Below are 6,015 nucleotides of genomic sequence, written 5' to 3'. Positions count from 1 at the left end.
GTAGGGATCCATGACATTATTTGCATGATATCAGCAGATAATGGCATAAAAAGTTAATTATAGGTTTGACAGATATAAAAATTTCTGCCAATATTTACAACTGTTATATCGACTGTAAATATCAGCCTTACATGTCACCCCCATATGCTTGGATTTGTTTCTGGAGTTTTAGGCAGGACAAACAGAGCAATGTCGACTGAGGTATTTTTCTTTTTTTATCCTCATTCCTTAAACCTTAAAGTGTTGTTCTTAGGACTCAAGTTTGTATCTTTGATCATCTTTACATTTTGAAAGGGATATTTTGGGAGTTGGGTGGTTTAAGGTACTTAGCAACTGTGGTGCCATTAGCCTACAGGGATTTTAGTGTGCATTGCCCCTTTAAAATGATTGCTTGGAAAAGCTAGGATATACAGTGCTACAGACAGGTACAGTTGCTCTGCAAAATTGAGCGAGTTTAAGGTAAAAATGGGCCTGAACACAATGTTGGCTCAAACGTATGCTCTACCAAAAATTTCTGAAGCATTTTATTTTTCACCCAAAAAGCGTCTGCGTTTGGTACTATTTTGCAATGCCTTTTTCTTCCGCCTCAGTGTATCTGATCAGCTGTATGAGTATGCAGCTTTGACAGAGACAACAAAAAACTTACCTCAAACAAAACTAAACAGAGCAATTTCAACTCCAGAGGCAATGACGGGCTGTTTACTTTGGATACGTAGGGACACTTAGAAGACAACTTCTACAGTTGAAGGCTCAGCGGGATGAAAGAGAGAGGAGAGAAACTTTTGTGGAGACTGGTTGGATGAACAGATCCCAAGTTAGCAGGTGATATAGGTGTGTAAACTGTGAGCCCAAGCCCACAAACACAGAGAGCTACTGTTGTGGACTTCACAACATGAAGGTTTCTAATCAAAGGATACTGGCTCACAGACGCCTGCAGCCTGCATCACTCTCCAGAGTTCCCTGCCTTAATAAACACCAGTGTTTTATGGACCCTCCACAACTTTCTGAGGATAAAATGGAGAAAACGGCCTTGCCCTGAAGAGCTGAATGGAAATTTGTCATCCAGGTAAGTTTATGGCTTTCCCTTTATTCTTTTAACAATGACAAGCTACATCCGCTACGATCTGTTTACTTATGAAAAAATTGGTGTCAGCTGTTGAATTAGCTGAAATAACTTGTTTTAACTTAGTTTGTTTTTGTTGTTGTCCCTGTCTAAGCTGCAGATCCAACTAGCTGATCGAAGATGCTAAGGCGGAAGAAGTAGCCAGTTGTCGAAGCTTGCACTGCTAAATAGTGTAAAACACAGAGGCTTTCTGGGTAAAACGCTTTAAAAAAGTTTGATTTGAGCTAATACTGTTTTATGGCCCATTTTTACCCTAAATCAAGCAGAGCAACTACGCTGAAACAAATGTGCTAGACTAAAAGAACAGGCTATTCAATGGGCTGCATCACTAAAATGGCTACAAAAGGGAATCAAAATCTGTGCTACCCAAAAGACAGTCTAAATGTGACAGCTCACAAGATTTACTCTTGAATAAGTGTTGTATACATAGTTGCATGTAACATCTTATCCTTTAAAAGACATTTATCAGTAAAATGATTTGGTAAACATCCTCTGTGCTATAATCTGACAGACTGCAGGCTGAACACTGCATTCTGAAAAAGTGAATTCATTCAGTGAAGGCTGAATGAAAGGGGGAATCAAAGGCTTTTTTTTCCAGAAAGACAGGGCTACTGCATCTCTGTGTTCATTTCACACTTTTGCATCATCGGTGCCCCACCTCCATCACTCTTTGTTGTCTGTCAGCCAATAGCAAGCTGGAAACCTCAGCAGGCAGCCAGTCGGAGGTTTGTAGCGGGGGTTCCTTCAATATGTGCAGCTTCGTCATCGTCTGTGCAGGGAGGAAAATCCAGGGAAATATTCTTTGAGGTCCATCCACCAACAACCTTCAAAACAACAATGTAGAGTTTGCAGTCTTGTATAGAATTTCAGCAACATTAAAGTATGACTGGTATTTGTAATTTATTGTGTTATTCAATCTGCATGATGGAAAAATTCATACTTAAATGACAGAGTCTCACGGTGTGGTTTCTATGTAGTGAGTTGTCTTTTATCAACACCATTTCCTGAGAGCATTAGACCCTCAGGATATCTGTCACAACCTGTCAAAAGAAGCAAGTTCAGACAAGTCTGTAATAAGGGTAGGACAGAGAGAAGTGGAAATTTCAATCTTTCTGACTGCAGAGGTTAGGACGAGAGGTTATTAAGAGTGAAGTTGAATATTTTATGTATAACATCATATGAAAATGGCAGAAGGTATCTGCAATAACAATACAGAAACTTACAAAATATTCTTTGGTAAGCTAAAAAAAAAAAAAAAAGCTCACTTCAGACACAGCTGTTTCATACCATTAGTAACATAGTGTTGTGGCCCTTGCATATGTATTCTGTCTGATACAATAATGCAGTATACACGTAGCTGATTCGGGAAAAACCACTCAGGTGAGAGTGGTCTGGCTGCAGACCGTACATCTCTGATAGCCACTCTCACAGACCGTTCATCTGAGAGGAGTCTCTTTCAGAACGGGAAATACAAGCTATAACTTACAGAATAAAATTGGATTAAACTTCCATCTAGGGTTAAGGTTAGGATACCAAAAGTTAAAAGTAAAACACCTGATCTGCGAAGTGTAATCACAAAACATTTAATGCAGCCAGGTAAACAGTCTGCTTACAGGAAAAAAAGCTCATCCTCCATTAAAACATTCTGATATGACAAGCATAGACAATGTTACCAGGGGGCTAACAGAGCTAATGTAGCTAATCTAAACTCACAAAACAGCTATGTAAGCAATGTAGGTCATTCTCTACATAGCTATGTTTGCTTTAGCTACATTTGCTATAGCTCTTGTTACTAAAGCTAGCGACTCAGCCAAGCATTTTAAGTCGCATGACTCACTTGAAAGTCATGCCAAATTTCAGTCAGATCGTGCGTTGTCTGTCATGCTGACCGTGGCCAGGCTAGGTGCTCCCGACTGGTCAGATGGATTTATTATGATTGATATTTTGGTCCTACCACTCCAGACACTCCTACAATGAGAGGAGAATCAAGAGCACAGTCCTCAAGTTTTGGGTATTTTTTCCTTTGTAAACTGTCAGACAGCATATTAAATCATCATGACAACAGCAAGAATGACTTTCTATAATGACCCCCACACCTCCACTTTAATAAAGGAAATAAAGGAGCAGGAAATATCCCTATTGCGGACCAGCAGCTGACACTGATAGCCATGCTGTTTTTAATGTGTGTGGGAGAGAAAGCAAGAGAGAGATCGAGAGAGGGAGAGAAAAGGACTGGATCCAACTTCAACCTCAGTGTGTGCAACTCTTCCAAAGGAAGCATTCGGGCTGTGCACAACCATTGGACCGTAGAGTGTCAGCACACAAATTGTGCATGATAGCTAAAAATAAGCTCACAAAGCAGCTGCTTAAGCTATGTAGATACCTTATCTACTTTTGCTTAAGCTCACATTGCTAAAGCTAACTTAGCTATACATAAAATAGCTACATAGCTAAACCTAGCTGAAGCTAAGCCCATGAAGCAGCTATGTAAGCTAAGTAGATATGTTATCTACATAGCTACGTTAGCTTTAGCTATGTTTGCTAAAGCTAACTTAGTTACACTGGCTTATGTAGGAACATTTATTACGTAGCTAGTGGAGTTATGTTAGCCTATAATGTTTGTTGTGGGGTTATTTCATGAATTTAACTGCCCAACTTCATTTATGAATAAGTTGCATTCTTCTTTTAAAGAAATAGTGAACACTAAAACATTTTTTCCAGCTGTACACTGAAGTACCTGACGGAATAATGATAAAACACATCAATGCTGGTGTTATTTCTGACATTTCCACCAAACTGATAAAAATCGGCATTTTACGGCTTTGAATTAGCTCAAACTGGAAATATCTGCTTTGAAAAATCCTTCCTGAAAAGGCAGGGCTTATGTGTCTGCTATATATAAAAGGTAGAACATTACCACCTCTAACTAACTACCATTCAGAGACCACTCCCATCCTCTCCTGCTCCTGCACTACTTTGGCTCCGAGAGCTCTGCTTTCAGTAATGCCGGCGCAGGAGCCAGCGGCCCAAATAGATAGTGCTCAGGATCACCACAGTCCACCACCACTTCACAGCCTGCTTCAGGGGACTCTGGAAGGGAAGAATCCTCCACCTCTGAAGAACGCTCTGAAGCAGCAGTGCTGCGGGACTCTGTGTCACTCTCTGGCAAGGGGAATCACTGTCACTTCTGCTTTATCTGGAAAACCCCGTCCTTTAAAAAAAAAAAAAAAAAGAAAGAAAGAAAGAAAATCCTTTTCCCCTCTGTCCTCTCTGTACTAAACTGCTCACTTTCTGTGCATTTTCTTTGAAATTGTGAAGTGGGCTGAGTTAGCTCTGGGCCGGGGGTTCACTTACACTTTAAATATCTAAAACTGGAAATATGATGGAATGGTAAATAATGGCACTTTCTCTTTGTGATATACGGTTTCTAAGATGAATGGTCTGTGGCCATCAAAGATGATCAGTCTGCATCCAGACCCCTCCCAAAAATCATCCTGATCAACAGTTTGAGCAGACACATTGTATAGCTTGGATAGTATTCAATTGGAAAAACTTAAATTTGGATGAAATAAATGGCAGTCAAAGTTGCTCTGAGTCACAGAAACTTTAAAAAACAGAGGCTAGCCAGTCTAGAAAGAATGTCACGACTTTGGCTCGTCAGATCTCCTCATAGCCATCGCTTCTGGGGTGACTAAAGGAGTCGTGACCTGGATTGACTGTGGCCTTTATTTACTGATGTTGAACTCTTTTTGTGTGTTCTGCTTTGTTCTACATTGCTGGTTTAATTGAAGCAGTAAATAAAGAATGGAAAACCTTGAAATTCAAAGATTGATCTGTCAGATGTTTTTGATGCTTGCCTGTTACATCCCTTCAAATAAACACGGTGACTTATTCAGGCTTTTTCATTCACAACTAAGCTGTTACTCATACTGTCCAAAACCACAAATGGGGGTAGTGACGGTGTTCTGTTCGTAGTTCACAAACCCACCCACACGCTGCACATTTCAGACTTTACTTACACACATGAATGAACACACATTTGCCTCCGCAATCCCCTCTACCACTCAGCATCCAGTATCAGAAAACTGTGTTCAAAGATGTCTCTGAAAGGGAAAACCCTGCTCCCTCCTCCCATCTCTCGTCACTCCCCCTCAACCCCCCCTTCTGTCCACCCACACAATCCCCTCATCCCCCCTCTAATCAGGTTTTCCTTTCAACTGTGCGGATCCAGGCCGCGTTTTCAATGTGTGAGATGCCGATGACTCATCAGGTACCTCTTTGCTCACGATTGGGGTGTTTTTCACATTTTTTTCTTGCACTTATTACACCAGACTAAACAAATGTGATGCCAAAAGCTAATAAGTGTGAAGTAATGTTGTCAGAGCAGGCCATAGTTGTGTAAACAGCCATAAAGCTGACTACTTCACTGCTTTTTCAGCATGAATTAAAAGGAAATAATGCATACATGATATTGTTCTCTACTTAAGAAGCACAAAATGAATGCAAACTAATGTGGCAGGAGATAGTGTTTGTGCATGCAGCTGTATACAAGCCAGAGCTAAAGAAAGAAATGGCCAAGACAAGTCGACAAAGCTAAAAAAGATAAACAGGCTGAGACTTCAGTATAAGAAAGTAAAGAGAGCAGGAAAAAAACCCCTGAAAGCTTCATATGCAGCACCTCCTTCCCACGCAGTCTGCCCACGCTCCATCCCTCCACCTTCTCATCCTCCTCCTCAGTCCTCTCCTCGTTCAGGATTCTGCTCCATCCATCCCTCCCTCCCTCCCTCCCTGAACCATCCTTGGCTGCGTCATCTCCAGCTCTTCATTGTTGTGCGCGCCCCCACCCTCCTCCTGCCTCTCGGCAGACGAGGCAGAACTCTCCAATGCTTAGC

The sequence above is a fragment of the Cheilinus undulatus genome, linkage group 7 (genome assembly GCF_018320785.1).
Source record: "Cheilinus undulatus linkage group 7, ASM1832078v1, whole genome shotgun sequence".
NCBI classification, from domain to species: Eukaryota; Metazoa; Chordata; class Actinopteri; order Labriformes; family Labridae; genus Cheilinus; species Cheilinus undulatus.
The sequence above is the reverse complement of the archived record's forward strand: the minus strand, read 5'-3'. Positions refer to the sequence as shown.